At 41.8% G+C, this 19,746-nt stretch overlaps 1 protein-coding gene across 1 annotated transcript in view; it reads left to right on the plus strand.

Annotated features, from left to right (window-relative positions):
• Nucleotides 1–19,746, plus strand: part of SKP1 (S-phase kinase associated protein 1) — a 175,435-nt gene that overhangs the window by 151,645 nt on the left and 4,044 nt on the right. The window lies entirely within an intron of this gene.

Below are 19,746 nucleotides of genomic sequence, written 5' to 3' on the forward strand. Positions count from 1 at the left end.
AAGGAGAAATGTATACTTATATTTGTAGCCCAATTTCTCTCAAGTATGTCTATGTAAATTGTTCGGCGGGCGCAGTAGAGGGCTCAGAAGCGAAGGAGTGACAAGGGGATTTTGGAGAGTACGTTTTTTGGGGGGCATGTTGCATTTAGGAAGATCCTATGGTGCCAGAACAGCAAAAAAAATAAAACACATGGCATACCATTTTGGAAACTAGACCCCTTGAAATGTGTTTCCCCCCCCAAATTTCAAATTTTTACAAGGGTTAATAGCAGAAAATACCCCCAAAATTTGTAACCCCATCTCTTCTGAGTATGGATGTACCCCATAAGTTGGCCTGAAGTGCACTACGGGCGAACTACAATGCTCAAAAAGGAGTGATATTTGGCTTTTTGAGAGCAAATTTTGCTCGGGGGGCATGTCTCATTTAGGAAGTCCCTATGGTGCCAGAACAGCAAAAAAAAAAAAAAAAAAACACATGGCATACCATTTTGGAAACTAGACCCCTTGAGGAACGTAACAAGGATTAAAGTGAGCTTTTATACCCCACAGGGGTTTCATGACTTTTGCATATGTAAAAAAAATATTTTTTTTTTCACTAAAATGTTTCACATTTTTGCAAGGGTTAATAGCAGAAAATACCCCCCAAAATTTGTAACCCCATCTCTTCTGAGTATGGAGGTACCCCATAAGTTGACGAAGTGCACTATGGGCGAATTACAATGCTCAGAAGAGGAGGAGCAACATTGAGCTTTTGGAAAGAGAATTCGTTTGGAATGGTAGTCAGGGGCCATGTGTATTTACAAAGCCCCCCGTGGTGCCAGAACAGCGGACCCCCCACATGTGACCCTATTTTGGAAACTACACCCCTCACAGAATTTAATGAGGGGTGCGGTGAGCATTTACACCCCACTGGCGTTTGACAGATCTTTGGAACAGTGAGCTGTGCAAATGGAAAATAAAATTTTTCATTTTAACGGATCACTGTTCCAAAAATCTGTCAGACACCTGTGGGGCGTAAATGCTCACTGTACCCCTTATTACATTACATGAGGGGTGTAGTTTCCCAAATGGGGTCACATGTGGGGGGGCGTCCATTGTTCTGGTACCATGGGGGCTTTGTAAACACAAGTGGCCTTCAATTCCGTAAAAATTTTCTCTTCAAAATCCCAATGGCGCTCCTTCTCTTCTGAGCATTGTAGTGCACCCATAGAGCACTTTACATCCACATATGGGGTACGTTCTTACTCAGAAGAAATGGGTTTACAAATTTTGGGGGGCTTTTTTCCTATTTTCCCTTGTGAAAATGAAAAATTTAGGGTGACACCAGCATTTCAGTGAAAAAAAAATGTTTTTTTTTCATTTTCCCATCCAACTTTAATGAAAATTTGTCAAACACCTGTGGGGTGTTTAGGCTCACTATACCCCTTTTTACGTTCCGTGAGGGGTGTCTTTTCCAAAATGGGGTCACATGGGGGTATATAATTTTTTTGGTTTATGTCAGAACCACTGTAAAATCAGCCACCCCTGTGCGAATCACCAATTTAGGCCTCAAATGTACATGGTGCGCTCTCACTCCTGTGCCTTGTTGTGCGTCCGCAGAGCATTTTACGCCCACATATGGGGTATTTCCATACTCGGGAGAAATTGCGTTACAAATTTTGGAGTCTTTTTTTCCTTTTACCTCTCGTGAAAATAAAAAGTAAAGGACAACACCAGCATGTTAGTGTAAAAAAATTTTTTTTTTTTTTTTACACTAACAGGCTGGTGTAGACCCCAACTTTTCTTTTTCATAAAGGGTAAAAGGAAAAAAAAAACCCCAAAATTAGTAGTGCAATTTCTCCTGAGTACGGAGATACCCGATATGTGGCACTAAACTGTTTCCTTGAAATACGACAGGGCTCTGAAGTGAGAGAGCGCCATGCGCATTTGAGGACTAAATTAGGGATTGCACAGGGGTGGACATAGGGGTATTCTATGCCAGTGATTCCCAAACAGGGTGCCTCCAGCTATTGCTAAACTCCCAGCATGCCTGGACAGTCGGTGGCTGTCCGGAAATGCTGTGAGTTGTTTTGCAACAGCTGGAGGCTCTGTTTTGGAAACACTGCCGTACAATACGTTTTTTATTTTTATTGGGGGGACAGTGTAAGGGGGTGTGTATGTAGTGTTTTACCCTTTATTATGTGTTAGTGTAGGGTAGTGTTTTTAGGGTACGTTCACACTGGCAGAGGTTTACAGTGAATTTACCGCTAGGAGTTTGCGCTGCAGCGAAAAATTTGCAGCAGCTCATATTTGAAGTAGTAAACTTACTGTAAACCCGCCAGTGTGAATGTACCCTGTACGTTCATATGGGGGGGGGGCAAACCTCCAGTTTCAAAACTACAACCCCCAGCATGTACTGACAGACCGTGCATGCTGGGAGTTGTAGTTTTGCAACAGCTGGAGGCACACTGGTTGGAAAACCTTCAGTTAGGTTGTCACCTAACTCAGTATTTTCCAACCAGTGAGCCTCCAGCTGTTGCAAAACTTCAACTCCCAGCATGTACTGATCACCGAAAGGCATGCTGGGAGATGTAGTTATGCAACAGCTGGAGGTACACAACTACAACTCCCAGCATGCAGAGACAGCTGTTTGCTTTTTAGGCATGCTGGGAGTTGCAGTTTTGCAACATCTGGAGAGCTATAGTTTAGAGACCACTGCACAGTGGTCTCCAAACTGTGGACCTCCAGATGTTGCAAAACTACAACTCCCAGCATGCCCAGACAGCAAACTGCTGTGTGGGCATGCTATCAGTTGTAGTTTTGCAGGATCTGGAGGTGCACTGTATAGAGATCACTGTGCAGTGGTCTCAAACAGTAGACCTCCAGCTGTTGCAAAACTGCAACTCCCAGCATGCCTAAACAGCTCTCTGGGCATGCTGGGAGTTGTAGTTTTGCAACATCTGTAGGGTTACAGTTTAGAGACCACTATAGTGGTCTCAGACTGTAGCCCTCCAGATGTTGCTAAGTAACTCACCGGCTTCCGTCGGATCCAGGGAGCTGCGTCACCGTCCTCTTCTTCCGCCGATCGTCGCCTGCTGCCGCCATTGATCGGTAAGTGGATCTTCGCCGATGGTCCCTGCCGATTTCCCCGTCCTGCCCCGCCTATTGTGGGTGGGCAGAACGGGGAAACCAAAAGTAAAGCCCCCCGCCCCCGATCTGCTATTGGTGGTCGCGTCTAGACCACCAATAGCAGAGATAGGAGGGGTGGCACCCCTGCCACCTCACTCCTATTGCTTCAAGGGGATCGTGGGTATCTAGGACATCCGCGATCCCCTTTATTTTCCGGGTCACTATAGACCCGTATGACACGGAATAGCAAGTGTGAATTCACTTGCGATTTGCGGCGATGACCCCCCTGGGCATTTGCGCGGAATGCCTGCTGATGGATATCAGCAGTCACCCCGGTCCGGTCCCCGCCCGGCAGGCAGCGGGGACTGAAATTCCCATGGGTCCTTAAGTACCAGGGAGCAAAGGCGTACCTGTATGCCCTTGGTCCTTAAGGGGTTAAAGTTGGACATGAAAATTAAAAATTTGGAGTTTTTTTTCCCTGAAATGCTGGAGTTACCCCAAATTTTTCATTTTCACAAGGGGTAATAGGAAAAAAGCCCCCCAAAATTTGTAACCCCATTTCTTCTGAAGATATAAATACCCCATATATGGAAGTAAAGTGCTCTGCGGGCGAACTACAATGCTCAGAAGAGGAGTGCCATTGGGCTTTTTGAGAGAGAATTAGGCTGGAATTGAAGGCTATGTGTGTTTACAAAGCCCCCATGATGCCAGAACAGTGGACCCCCTCCACATGTGACCCCATTTTGGAAACTACACCCCTCACGGAATGTAATAAGGGGTACAGTGAGCATTTACACCCCACAGGTGTCTGACAGATTTTTTGAACAGTCGTCCCTAAAAATGAGAAATGTAATTTTTCATTTGCACAGCCCACTGTTCCAAAGATCTGTCACATGCCAGTGGGGTATAAATGCTCACTGCACCCCTTAAGTTCTGTGAGGGGGGTGTAGTTTCCAAAATAGTATGCCGTGTGTGGGAATATGTGGGCATATCCTCCTATTACTCCTTGTGAAAATGAAGTTTTGGGTAACACCAGCATTTCAGTGTTAAAATAAAAATTTTCATTTTTACGTCCCAATTTAATGAAAGTTCATCAATCGCCTGTGGGGTGTTAAGGCTCACTGTACCCCTTATGTGCCTTGAGGAGTAGTATGCCATGTGGGTATTTTGTGCTGTTCTGGCACCATAGGGGCTTCCTAAATGCGACATGCCCCTCCAAAAACCATTTCAGAAAAATTTGCTTTTATAAAGCCAAATGTGACTCCTCTTCTGAGCATTGTAGTTCGCCCGCAGAGCATTTTACGCCCTAACATGGGGTATTTCCATACTCAGAAGAGATGGGGTTACAAATTTTGGGGGGCATTTTCTTCCATTACCCCTTGTAAAAATTTTAAATTTTGGGGGGGAAACTGCACTTTAGTGAAAATTTTTTTTTCATTTACACATCCAACTTTAACAAAAAGTCGTCAAACACCTGTGGGGTGTTAAGGCTCATTGGAACCCTTGTTACATGCCTTGAGGGGTGTAGTTTCCTAAATAGTATGCCATGTGGTTTTTTCTTTACTGTTCTGGCACCATAGGGGCTTCCTTAATGTGACATGCCCCTCAAAAACCATTTCAGAAAAATTCACTCTCCAAAATCCCATTGTTGCTCCTTCCCTTCTGTGCCCTCTACTGCACCCTCCGAACACTTGACATACACGTATGAGGTATTTCTTTACTCAAGAAAAATTGGTTTACAAATTTTGGGGAGCTTTTTCTCCTATTACCCCTTGTAAAAATTCAAAAACTGGGTCTACAAGAACATGCGAATGTAAAAAAAAATTGAATTTTCTCCTTCACTTTGCTGCTGTTCCTGTGAAACACCTAAAGGGTTAACAAACTTTCTGAATGTCATTTTGAATACTTTTAGGGGTACAGTTTTTATAATTGGGCAATTCATGGGGTATTTCTAATATGAAGGCCCTTCAAATCCACTTCAAAACTGATCTGGTCCCTGAAAAATTGGAAAATTGCTGCTGAACTTTGAAGCCCTCTGATGTCTTCCAAAAGTTAAAACATGTCAACTTTATGATGCAAACAAAAAGTATACATGTTGTATTTGTGAATCAATATATCATTTATTTGGAATGTCTGTTTTCCTTACAAGCAGAGAGCTTCAAAGTTAGAAAAATGCTAAATTTTCTATTTTTTCATCACATTTTGGAATTTTTCACCAAGAAATGATGCAAGTATCGACAAAAATTTACCACTAACATAAAGTAGAATATGTCACAAAAAAACTGTCTCGGAATCAGAATGAAAAGTAAAAGCATCCCAGAGTTATTAATGCTTAAAGTGACACTGATCAGACTTGTATGGGACTTTAACCCCTTAAGGACGCAGGACGTAAATGTACGTCCTGGTGCGGTGGTACTTAACGCACCAGGACGTACATTTACGTCCTAAGCATAACCGCGGGCATCGGAGCGATGCCCGTGTCATGCGCGGCTGATCCCGGCTGCTGATCGCAGCCAGGGACCCGCCGGCAATGGCCGACGCCCGCGATCTCGCGGGCGTCCGCCATTAACCCCTCAGGTGCCGGGATCAATACAGATCCCGGCATCTGCGGCAGTGCGCGATTTGAATGAATGATCGGATCGCCCGCAGCGCTGCTGCGGGGATCCGATCATTCATAACGCTGCACGGAGGTCCCCTCCCGGGTCTCCTGCTCTGGTCTGTGATCGAGCAGACCAGAGCAGGAGATGACCGATAATACTGATCTGTTCTATGTCCTATACATAGAACAGATCGGTATTAGCAATCATGGTATTGCTATGAATAGTCCCCTATGGGGACTATTCAAGTGTAAAAAAAAAAAAAATGTAAAAGTAAAAGTAAAAAAAAGTGAAAAATCCCCTCCCCCAATAAAAAAGTAAAACGTCCGTTTTTTCCTATTTTACCCCCAAAAAGCGTAAAAAAAAAATTTTATAGACATATTTGGTATCGCAGTGTGCGTAAATGTCCGAACTATTAAAATAAAATGTTATTGATCCCGTACGGTTAACGGCGTGAACGAAAAAAAAATTAAAGTCCAAAATTCCTACTTTTTTAATACATTTTATTTAAAAAAAATTATAAAAAATGTATTAAGTTTTTTATTTGCAAATGTGGTATCAAAAAAAAGTACAGATCATGGCGCAAAAAATGAGCCCCCATACCGCCGCTTATACGGAAAAATAAAAGTTATAGGTCATCAAAATAAAGGGATTATAAACGTACTAATTTGGTTAAAAAGTTTGTGATTTTTTTTAAGCGCAACAATAATATAAAAGTATGTAATAATGGGTATCATTTTAATCGTATTGACCCTCAGAATAAAGAACACACGTCATTTTTTACCATAAATTGTACAGCGTGAAAACGAAACCTTCCAAAATTAGCAAAATTGCGTTTTTCGTTTTAATTTCCCCACAAAAATAGTGTTTTTTGGTTGCGCCATACATTTTATGATATAATGAGTAATGTCATTACAAAGGACAACTGGTCGCGCAAAAAACAAGCCCTCATACTAGTCTGTGGATGAAAATATAAAAGAGTTATGATTTTTAGAAGGCGAGGAGGAAAAAATGAAAACGTAAAAATGTAATTGTCTGAGTCCTTAAGGCCAAAATGGGCTGAGTCCTTAAGGGGTTAAGCAAAAAATCCTGACCCTTGCAAATGGGGGTGAGTAAGTGTTAAATTACCTATCCTATGTTTGTTGTTGACATAAGTAACGTGTGCCAAGTTTCATGTTAATATCTTTAGCCGTTTGGACGTGATTGTGGAACATACACACACGCATGCGCACACACACACACATACACACACACACATACACACATATATACACACACACACATTGAGATATATATATATAGATTATTAAATATTTTATATTAAATGATATAATTTTAATATAATTAATTATATCCTATTCATTATATCAATATTTATCATTAATTATATCATATTATTAATTATATCATTATAGCATATTATATCCTATATCATATTAGATGCACCGTCTGAGTATTGTGGTGTGCTCTGGTGTTGCTTCGGAAGAGGGTCAGTTGAAAGTTAAGTGCACAGATAACTGCTGTGCGGAGTGACTGAAGTTGGAGTGACTAGAGGGATCACTGAGAATTTTAAACAACCTTCCCCCCCCCCCATGCCTCTATGGGAGGAGGGGTAGATTGGTCATAGGTGTTTAACCCCTTAAGGACTGAGCCCTTTTTTGCAATTCTGACCACTGTCACTTTATGCATTAATAACTCTTTATGCTTTTACCGTTTATTCTGATTGTTTTTTTCATGACCTAGTCTACTTTTATTGGTAAATTTGCGTCGATACTTGCATCATTTCTTGGTAAAAAATTCCAAAAGTTGATGAAAAATGTAAAAATTTAGCTTTTTTTTTTTTTTTTTTACTTTAAAACTCTCTGCTTATAAGAAAAATGGACATCCCAAATAAATTTTTATATTGATTCACATATACAATATATCTACTTTATGTTGGCATCATAAAGTTCACATGTTTTTACTTTTGGAAGAAATCAGAGGCTTCAAAGTTCAGCAGCAATTTTCCAATTTTTCACAGAATTTCGAAAATCTGAATTTTTCAGGGACCAGTTCATTTTTGAAGTGGATTTGATGGGCCTTCATATTAGAACTACCTCATAAATGACCCCATTATAAAAACTGCACCCCTTAAAGTATTCAAAACTACATTCAGAAAGTGTTAACACTTCAGAAAATTTTGCTGAAATGCTTTTTGGGGGGCATGTCGCATTTAGGAAGCCCCTATGGTGCCAGAACAGCACAAAAAAAAGCCACACATGGCTTACTATATTGGAAACTACACCCCTCAAGGAACATAACAAGGTGTACAATGAGCCTTTACACACCACAGGTGTTTGACACATTTCCGGTAAAGTTGGACTTAAAAATGAAAAACATTTTTCACAAAAATGCTGGTGTTACCCCAATTTTTTTATTTTCACAAGGGGTAATGGGAAAAAATGCCCCCCCCCCCCAAATATTTAACCCCATTTCTGAGTATAGAAATACCCCAAAGGGCCCTGCGGGCGAACTACAATGTTCAGAAGCGAAAGAACGCCATTGGGCTTTTGGAGAGAGAATTTGTTTGGAATGGAAGTCTGGGGCCATGTGAGTTTACAAAGCCCCCATGGTGCCAGAACAGTGGACACCCCCCACATGTGACCCCATTTGGAAACTACACCCCTCACAGAATTTAATAAGGGGTGCAAACTTCCAACTGTTTCAAAACTACAACTCCCAGCATGCCCTTTGGCTTTCCGCGCATGCTGGGTGTTGCAGTTAAGCAACAGATGGAGGCACACTGGTTGCAAAACACAGAATTTGTTGCTTAACTCGTTTCCCAACCTGTGGGCCTCCAGCTGTTGCAAAACTACAACTCCCAGCATGCATGGTCTGTCAGTGCATGCTGGAAGTTATAGTTTTGCTACAGCTGGAGGCGCACAGGTTGGGAAACACTTGAGTTCGGAAGCAGAATGTTTCCCAACCGTTTCCCAACCAGTGTGCCTCCAGTTGTTGCAAAACTACAGCTCCCGGCATGCCCAGACAGCCGAAAGGCATGTTATTAGAAGTAGAGCAGGAAAAAACCCTCAGGTATGGCGCTGCAGACTCTTGTACTGAGATGAGGCGGATGCCAAAAGTAATAGGAAAGTCCTCAGCAGGACATTTTATTAAAAATACAATAAAATGGACAAGATTACGCGTTTCGGGAGGATCCCTCCCTTCCTCAGATCTGGATAAGGACAGTACAACAATAGCAGGTTTATATAGCCCAATAATGGGCGCCAAAAACACATGGGAGGAGTAACAATCCAAACTTGAAAATCAAAGTACAGAAACTGCACTTACATATAATATACAGTATGAATATACATTAGGAAGCAAAACAATTACAAATTGGGGTAATATAAGGTCAGGTTATGTGGTGGACCATGGCTGGCAACTGCTGGAGAACCGCAGTGGGCCGGAATCTTTCAGCCGCAGCATGTGAACAGTGTAAACAAGGCACTTCCTGTGTGAGAAGCACTGAAGCCGGGCTGGTTGCCCTGGACGCGTTGCTATGCTAGGAGGTCACATGGTCAGCCCTCTACCAATCAGCTCTGAATGTGATTTCTCCGTACTTGTGAAGGCTGTGAGGATCGTACTGGCAGAGGACACGGACAGGCTCCTATTCAGTGTAAGCTGTACTATTATTATCTATATGCGAATAGTGCTGTCAGGGGATACTGGCAGCCTGGTCAGTGTGGGCTGTGTGAGCACTGTGTATATAAGGATCGCACTGTCAGGAGATACTGACAGTCTCTTAGACACTTCAGGCTATGTGAATCCTGTGAGGATCGCACTGTTAGGGGATAAGGAGGCATGAGAGGGAGACAAGATATGAATAGAGAACTATACAGGGATATTTATCTGTTTATCAGTGCAGAGAAGTAAGCACTGCCTGTATAGTGATCACAGGCAGTGCTTACTACTTCTCTGCACTGATAAACAGATTAATATCCCTATATAGTTCTCTATTCATATCTTGTCTCCCTCTCATGCCTCCTTATCCCCTAACAGTATGATCCTCACAGGATTCACATAGCCTGAAGTGTCTAAGAGACTGTCAGTGTCTCCTGACAGCGCGATCCTTATATACACAGTGCTCACACAGCCCACACTGACCAGGCTGCCAGTATCCCCTGACAGCACTATTTGCATATAGATAATCGCACAGCTTACACTGAATAGGAGCCTGTCAGTGTCCTCTGCCAGTACGATCCTCAAAGCCTTCACAAATAAGGAGAAACCACATTCAGAGCTGATTGGTAGAGGGCTGACCATGTGACCTCCTAGCATAGCAACGCGTCCAGGGCAACCAGCCTGGCTTCACTGCTATTGACGTGCTTCTCACACAGGAAGTGCCTTGTTTACACTGTTCACATGCTGCGGCTGACAGCTTTCGCCCCCCTGCGGTTCTCCAGCAGTTGCCAGCCATGGTCCAACACATAACCTGACCTTATATTACCACAATTTGTAATTGTATTGCTTCCTAATGTATATTCATACTGTATATTATATGTAAGTGCTGTTTCTGTTCCTGTACTTTGATTTTCAAGTTTGGATTGTTACTCCTCCCATGTGTTTTTGGCGCCCATTATTGGGCTATATAAACCTGCTATTGTTGTACTGTCCTTATCCAGATCTGAGAAAAGGAGGGAGCCTCCCGAAACGCGTAATCTTGTCCATTTTATTGTATTTTTAATAAAATGTCCTGCTGAGGACTTTCCTATTACCTTTGGCATCCACCTCATCTCTCTACAAGAGTCTGCAGCGCCATACCTGAGGGTTTTTTCCTGCTCTACTTCTAATATTGACTCCCAGGACGACTTGTTTCCTCCTGCAACCCATCGGCATAGCAGCGACTCGCACTACAGTACCCTGATTATATCGTGGGTGATATGCTTTTTTGCATAGATCTCAAGGTGAGCGGCCATCTATAAGCCCCGTGGGGTTGCCCCCCCACCACCCGATCTATTGAGGGTAAATAAACGAGGCGCCGTCCGTCGGTCCTTTCTTTTCTCTACAGAAAGGCATGTTGGGAGTTGTAGTTATGCAACAACTGGAGGCGAACAGCTTTGAGTCCACTGTGTAGTGGTGTCCAAACTGTAGCCCTCCAGATGTTGCAAAACTACAACTCCCAACATGCTCAGACTGCCCAAGCATGCTGGAAGTTGTAGTTTTGCAACATCTGAAGGGCTACAGTTTGGGCACCACTTTATAGTGGTCTCCAAACTGTGGCCCTCCGGATGTTGCAAAACTATAACTCCTTGCATCCCCAGACAGCCTTTGGCAGTGCACCCCTGTCACCTCGCTCCTAATCTTGTGGATGATCAGGGATGTCTTACAGCTGCGCTCATACGTATTTTCAGTGCTATTGGGTCATCAGAGACTATCTGAATTGATCAGCCATTTGTGGCGATCACCGATATGGGGAGACCTCAGGACCCTCCTGGGCAATATGCCTGCATGCCTGCTGAATGATCTCAGCAGGCATCCCGTTCCCCGCCCGGCGAGCTGCAGGGACCGGAGAAATGCAGGGCGTACCTGTATGTCCTCAGTCCTTAAGGACTCTGAAACGGGGGGCATATGGTTGCGCCCTCCGTCCTTAAGGGGTTAAACCTTGGTCTGGGACTCAGTTCTGAGCATGCTCTGTGTTGCTTTGGAAGAGGGGTAGTTGAGAGAGTTGTAAAACTGTTTTAAAGCAGGCATTTGAGAATGCTGTGAATGTTACTTTCCTTACACTTTAACTCACAAGGTCTACTTAGAATGTTATTCATATGGTTACTGTCTGTTTTTGGCTGTTTATCTGTGAAATCCCCATAACTAGATGGCCTCCATGTTGGAAAACGCAGTCTGGTATAAAGTTTGCACAATGTATGCAATCCTTGAACAGCAGTTTGAGGGTGCATATTGTGGGAGATGTGTGCAAGTTGTTCATTTGGAAGCCCAGATCCTTGATCATGAGGAGCAACTTGCAACACTGAGATATATTGACAACTTGGAGAGGAGTCTCCTGCTCATTGAGCAAGTACTCTCTGGGGTATAGGTGGGCGAGGATAGTAAGACGGAGATGCAGGACAGTCAGGCCGTTAGCTGGGTTACAGTTACAAAGGGGGGTAGAGGGAAAAGTGTCAGGGAGGCTAGTCCTGAACTGACACGCACCAACAAGTTGGCCCGGTTGGCAGATGAGGAGGGTGCCATTTCAGAGCTAGCAGTTACTGCAGCAGGACTCTGCCTCTGACCACCAGGGGGGTGTCTGCTCTAGTAAGGAGGGAGGGAGGAGTGCAGGGCAGGCCAGACTGGTACTGGGAGACTCAATTATTAGGGGGATAGACAGGGCGATCTGTCACAAAGACTGGGATCGCCGAACAGTGTGTTGTCTTTGTGGCGCTCGAGTTTGGCACATCGTGGATCGCGTTGACAGGTTGCTGGGTGGGGCTGGAGAGGACCCAGCAGTCATGGTACATATTGGCACCAATGACAGAGGGGTAGGTGGAGTGACCTTAAAAATTATTTCAGGGACTTAGGCCGCAAGCTTAAGGCAAGGACCTCCAAGGTAATATTTTCTGAAATATTATCTGTACCACGAGCCACACCAGAGAGGCAACAGGAGATTAGGGAGGTAAACAAGTGGCTCAGAATCTGGGATAGGAAGGAGGGGTTTGGATTCATGGAGAACTGGGCCAACGTCTGTCTGATACAGGCTCTACCGTAGGGACAGGCTGCACCTGTGCTTGGGAAGAAGATGGCTAGAAGGGTGGAGGAGTGTTTAAACTAGGGACTGGGGGAGGGAACCTACAACGTAGAGGGGTAAGATAGTGTAGATAGAGAGGGGGGACTTATTACCTGGGGGTGGAGCAGAGGGAGGGGTTAGAATAGTTAATAGGTATAGGCTTCATAGGAAAAAAACATATACCATTGAATTGCATGTTGACTAATGCCAGAAGTCTGTCCAATAAAACTGACAAACTGAAGTATTTGAGGTCTGAGGAGAATTATGACAGTGGGTATAACAGATACTTCGTTGGGCGATAGCTGTGACTGGGCGGTCATTGGGAGGAGTTTGTCATTGCCGCACTGCGGGATGATATACGGGAGGGAAACGATAATGTGGAGTTGTTATAGGTAGAAATATATGGAAATAAAAAATTCTGATTGGTTGCTCATAGCAAACCCCTAATATAATGGAAGAGCCAGAAGATCAAATAAACAAGGAAGCAAATCAGAATGTGATAATAATGGGAGACTTTAACTATCCTGGTATAAACTGGGAGACTGAAACCTGTGAATCTCTTAAAGGAAACAGCTTTCTGACTATAGCTAAAGACAATTTTCTGTCCCAAATGGTGCAGGGACCGACCAGAGGGGGTGCCCTACTAGACTTATTAACCAACAGACCTGACAGTGTAACTAATGTGCAAGTAGGACGCCTAGGAAATAGTGATCATGATATAATAATTCTATAGGTACGGCCTCACCTGGAATATGCTGTTCAGTTTTGGGCACCTGTCCATAAAAGGGACACTGCGGAGTTGGAAAGGGTGCAGAGACGCGCGACTAAACTAATATGGGGCATGGATCATCTTAGCCATGAGGAGCGATTAAAGGAGTTACAATTGTTTAGTCTTGAGAAGAGACGTTTAAGGGGGGATATGATAAACGTATATAAGTATATTAATGGCCCATACAAAAAATATGGAGAAAAACTGTTCCAGATTAAACCCCCCCCCAAAGGACGAGGGGGCACTCCCTCCGTCTGGAGAAGAAAAAGTTTAGTCTCAAGGGGCGACACGCCTTCTTTACCGTGAGGACTGTGAATTTATGGAACGGTCTACCTCAGGAACTGGTCACAGCAGGAACAATTAACAGCTTTAAAACAGGATTAGATACATTCCTGGAACAAAATAACATTAATGCTTATAAAGAAATATAAAATCCCATCCCTTCCCCAATATCGCGCCACACCCCTTCCCCTTAATTCCCTGTTTGAACTTGATGGACATATGTCTTTTTTCGACCGTACGAACTATGTAACTATCTAATAGACAGGTAAAAGCTTATGGACTCACTGTTCCTGTAGTGTAAGTTTATACATTCCGTTCCAGCAGGGAGACTCCATTGATGCCGGGTGGTCAGAGGCAAACAGCCGTTTTCGCACAATAGGTGTGTGCTTCTTCCGGCCTCAAACACGGCACTGCACCCAGGTGTTCAAATAGGTGAGGAAAAACTTGTTACCATGGGAACATGAAACAAAAGACATGTCCCATAAATGTGAATTAAAAAAATATTTAGTATGTAGTAGCTTTAAGATTTAACATAATATGAGGACAGAAAAATACTCAGAGCAAGAACTAATTACAAAAGCGGTAATAGATCTAGTCTATCATTCAGATCTGCAGCACCCTGCTCGTCCGTCCGGAGGATCTAGCACGCCTCCTGAGCGAGAAGGAGACCATGCCGATCGCCACCAGGTGGTGTATTAACTATTTCTAAGCCTCCAAATTTCATGACCTCTGCATTGCCTCCATGAACCTCTCTTATTTGTTCGATCAGTCTGGTAGCGCCAACTCCCGTTCTGATAAAATATATATGTTCTCTGAATCTAACTGATAGAGACCGCTTAGTTTTCCCTATATAGTATCTAGAGCAAGGGCAAATAATTTAGTAAACCACATATGTTGATTTGCAAGTGATCAAATCTTTTATATCATGCGAGTATCCTCCTAAATTGCACCAAGCGCTATTCACATTATAGCGGCAATAGTTAGTGTCCGCATTTTCTCTTCCCTTTCTGAAAATCTCTAGTAAGCCACATTTCTTTCCTTTTAGAATTTTTTTGAAAATTCTTCTTGTTATTAATAAAATCTTGAATGGTTTTGTTTCTTCGGGGTGTAATAACCGGTTTTCTTTCAACTCCAGATCCTGCTCCAGCATGTACCAGTGTTTCCTTATTACTTTATTGATAAAATCATTCATTTGTGTATTCTTAAATGAAAAAATAAATTTTTTGTCTTTTTTCAGCCTCTTCCTCTTAGAACCCTGCAAGATTTCGATTCTCTGCATCTGTTCTACTTTATTATAAGCTGTCTTTATAAACCCTTTCGGATAGCCTCTTGTATTCAGTCGTTCTTTCAAATCTGTAGCTTGGATTTGATATGTCTCTTCACTGGTATTATTTCTCTTTAATCTTAGAAACTGACTGAATGGTATTCCATCTCGTACATGCCTGGGATGTGAGCTCTCGTAGTGCTATTTTTCGAAATAGCTTTTCTAAACCCTTGAATTTCAAGGCCATCATTAGTAGCTACCATTTTAATGTCCAGGATTTCCAATTCCTTGTTAACATACACACTTGTAAATAGCATGTTGACTTCATTGGTCCCATTCAGGTATTCCACAAACTTGTTAAATTCTCTCTCCGTTCCGTCCCATATAATTAGCACATCATCCACATATCTGTGGTATGATTTGATATTCATAACAAAGGGGTTGCTTACTGTATAGATGTATTGTCTTTCCATAATAGCTAAAAACAAATTTGCATATGTGCAGGATATGGGTGAACCCATAGTGCAGCCTGATAGCTGCTTATGCCACTGATCTTCATATTTAAAATACCGTAGTTGTTGTTTAACACTAAAAGGATGGCATCACATATGAAATTAACACATTCAGGTGGAGGACAAGAGAGAACGTATAGCCTGCACACCCGCATCATGTGGGATGCGGGTGTACAGGCTTTCAATTTCTATGGAGGCTAATGTAAAGGAATCCTGCCAAGCAAAATCCTCAAAAAACTTGATAATATCTCCAGTGTCTTTTTACATACGAAGGCATTCTATTCAATAGTGGTTGAAGCATCCGGTCCACATATTTAGATAAATACATAGTCGCAGAGCCAATCCTGGCCACTATACCATAGCAGATACCATTTTGGTTAAACTGGATACGGGGGAATAAGTTTCTCTGCTGTCTTCTCACTGATGATACCTTTACGAACACTATCTCTCAAAAAGGTACGTAATTTTGAAATAACCTTTTTAAGGATTATTTAAGGATTTTTTGAGGATTACTCAGCTGCCGTTCAGCCTCTGCCTTGTACTGTGCTGTATAAAATATTACAACTCCTCCACCTTTATCTGCACTACTCACTTTGATGTCATCCTGATAGGCAAGCCATTTCAATTCGTCTAATTCTTGTGTAGACAAGTTTTTGGGATTTTTTGGATACAGGAGGCATTTCATGTAATTGAGAACTGATCTATTAAATAAATCAAGGGAGCTACCTTGTTGAATAGGTGGGTTAAATTAAGACTGCAACCCTCCTAGAAAAGCTTCAGATATTGTGTCAGTGACCTCTAGACCATCCTAGTCATCCACAAGGTGTGCTAAAATATGCACACTCAGCAGAGTGCACACTCAGCTTTCGGATGACGAGGATGGTCTAGAGGTCACTGAGACAAAATGTCAGTTTCTAAGATTAAAGAGAAATAATACCAGTGAAAAGACATCTCAAATCCAAGCTACAGATTTGAATGAACGACTGAATATAAGAGGCTATCCGAAAGGGGTTGTATGAGACCGCTTATAATAAAGTAGAACAGATGGCAAGAATCAAAATCCTGCAGGGTTCTAAGAGGAAGAGGCTGAAACAAGTCAAAAAAAAATTTTTTTTCATTTAAGAATACACGAATGACTTTATCAATAAAGTAATAAGGAAACATTGGTACATGCTGGAGCAGGATCCGGAGTTGAAAGAAGTTGCTGAAAGAAAACCGGTTATTACACACCGAAGAAACAAAACCATTCAAGATTTTATTAATAACAAGAAGAATTTTCACAAAAAATTCTAAAAGGAAAGAAATGTGGCTTACTAGAGATTTTCCGAAAGGGAATAGAAAATGCAGACACTAACTATTGCCGCTATAATGTGAATAGCGCTTGGTGCAATTTAGGAGGATACTCGCATGATATAAAAGATTTTGATCACTTGCAAATCAACATATGTGGTTTACTATATTATTTGCCCTTGCTCTAGATACTATATAGGGAAAACTAAGCAGTCTCTATCAGTTAGATACAGAGAACATATGTATTCGATCAGAACGGGAGTTGGCGTTACCAGACTGATCGAACAAATAAGAGAGGTTCATGGAGGCAATGCAGAGGTCATGAAATTTGGAGGCTTAGAAATAGTTAATACACCACCTGGTGGTGATCGGCATGGTCTCCTGCTCGCTCGGGAGGCGCACTGGATCCTCGGGATGGACGCGCAGGGCGCTGCAGGTCTGAATGATAGAATAGATCTATTGCCGCTTTTGTAATTAGTTCTTACTCTTTGAGTATTTTTCTTTCCTCTAGTATGTAGTAGCTTTAAGATTTATCATATTATATTTTTTAATTCACATTTATGGGACATGTCGTCTTTTGTTTCATGTTCCCATGATAACAAGTTTTTCCTTACCTATTTGAACACCTGGGTGAAGTGACCTGTTTGAGGCCGGAAGAAGCACACACCTATTGTGCGAAAACGGCTGTTTGCCTCTGAGCACCCCGCATCAATGGAGTCTCCCTGCTGGAACGGAATGTCCATATAAACTTACACTACAGGAATGGTGAGTGCATAAGCTTTTACCTGTCTATTGGATTTATTGCACTAGCATCTATTTGTAAGCATTGCACCCCGTTCGGAAGTGATTACACGATCCGGCTGCTGCCCTTGTTCATGCTCCAGTTGCTTCGGACCACTTATGCTATTGGGACTAGTTTTGACAGTGCTCTCTGTTCTTTTTTTCTATAATTGCTATATAATACATTCTAACTTGTTCTTCAATAAGGGAATCTTTCGAGGGGCCACAAAAACAATGAATTTTAGGAAGTCAAAGTTTGATCAACTCAGAGAAGCCCTTACCAATCAATATAAAATGGGATAATGTCTTCAAAAGCAAGAATACTGACACTAAATAGGAGACTTTTAAAAATATATTTTATTCCCATAATGTATATACATCTTACAGTGAGAATTTAAGGGTCGGGAGTAAAAGAAAACCAATATGGATGAATAAAAATGTTAAGGGGGCAATAATTGACAAAAATGAAGCCTTTAAACTACTAAAACAGGACGGCAGTAAAGAAGCATTAAAAGGATATAGAGAAAATATGTAAAATGGATAAAAGCCGCAAAAATAAAGAACATTTTGGGGTCAGTTTTACTCTTTGGCAGTCAGTCGTTCTGTCTTTAACTATATAAATAGCAAAAAGGTTAAAAATTAAAGTGTAGGCCCTTTAAGAAATGAGGAAGAAATTATAAACTGGGATCAGGAAAACGCCAATATAATAAACAAATTCTTCTCCACTGTATTCACCGAGAAAAATGAAATGACAGGTGAAATACAGCGAGATAAGGTAAACTCCCCAGTACAAGTCACTTGTCTAACCCAGGAAGTACAGTGCCGCCTACAAAAAATCAAAATGTACAAATAACCAGGTCAAGATTGCATTCACACCTGTGTTCTAAAGGAATTAAGTAATGTAATAGACCCCTATTTTTATTATTCAGGTACTGTTCCCCCGGACTGGCACATGCCAGATGTGGTTCCAATATTTAAAAAGGGGTCAAAAGGTGACCCCGGCAATTATAGGCCTGTTAGTTTAACCTCCATTGTATGTAAATTGAGGGTTTCCTAAGGGATGCTATTTTGGATTATCTTGATAAAAATAAATGTGACTCCATATCAGCATGGGTTTTTGAGGGATCGGTCCTGTCAAACTAACCTGATCAGCTTTTATGAGGAGGTGAGACTGGACCATGGGCAATCCCTGGATGTCGTATATCTGGATTTTTCCAAAGCTTTTGATACGGTGCCACATAAAAGGTTGGTGCATGAAATGAGAATGCTTGGGACTGGGGGAAAATGTATCACTGGCTCAGTGATAGTAAACAGAGGGTGGTTATTAATGGTACTTATTCTGATTGGGTGACTGTTACTAGTGGGGTACCACAGGGGTCAGTCGTGAGTCCTATTCTATTTTTATATATTCATTAACCCCTTAAGGACCGGGGTTTTTTCCATTTTTGCATTTTCGTTTTTTGCTCCTTGCCTTTAAAAAATCATAACTCTTTCAATTTTGCACCTAAAAATCCATATGATGGCTTATTTTTTGCGCCACCAATTCTACTTTGTAATGACGTCAGTCATTTTGCCCAAAAATCTACGGTGAAACGGAAAAAAAAATCATTGTGCGACAAAATTGGAAAAAAAAACGCAGTTTTGTAACTTTTGGGGGCTTCCGTTTCTACGTAGTACATTTTTCGGTAAAAATGACACCTTATCTTTATTCTGTAGGTCCATACAATTAAAATGATACCCTACTTATATAGGTTTGATTTTGTCGGACTTCTGGAAAAAATCATAACTACATGCAGGAAAATTAATACGTTTAAAATTGTCATCTTCTGACCCCTATAACTTTTTTTTATTTTTCCGTGTATGGGGCGGTATGAGGGCTCATTTTTTGCGCCGTGATCTGAAGTTTTTAACGGTACCATTTTTGCATTGATAGGACTTATTGATCGCTTTTTATTCATTTTTAAATTATATAAAAAGTGACCAAAAATGCACTATTTTGGACTTTGGAATTTTTTTGCGCGCACGCCATTGACCGAGCGGTTTAATTAATGATATATTTTTATAATTTGGACATTTCCGCACGCGGTGATACCACATATGTTTATTTTTATTTACACTGTTTTTTTTTTTTTTTATTGGAAAAGGGGGGTGATTCAAACTTTTAATAGGGGAGGAGTTAAATGATCTTTATTCACTTTTTTTTCACTTTTTTTTTTGCAGTGTTATAGGTCCCATAGGGACCTATAACACTGCACACACTGATCTTCATCATTGATCACTGCTTTCTCATAAGAAACCAGTGATCAACGAACACAGGACGTAAATGTGGAAGACTGTGGGAAAGGACTTAGGGGTCTTAAAGGGGTATTCCAGGATTTTTTGTTGTTTGA

This window comes from Hyla sarda, chromosome 4, assembly GCF_029499605.1.
Source record: "Hyla sarda isolate aHylSar1 chromosome 4, aHylSar1.hap1, whole genome shotgun sequence".
Taxonomy (NCBI): Eukaryota; Metazoa; Chordata; class Amphibia; order Anura; family Hylidae; genus Hyla; species Hyla sarda.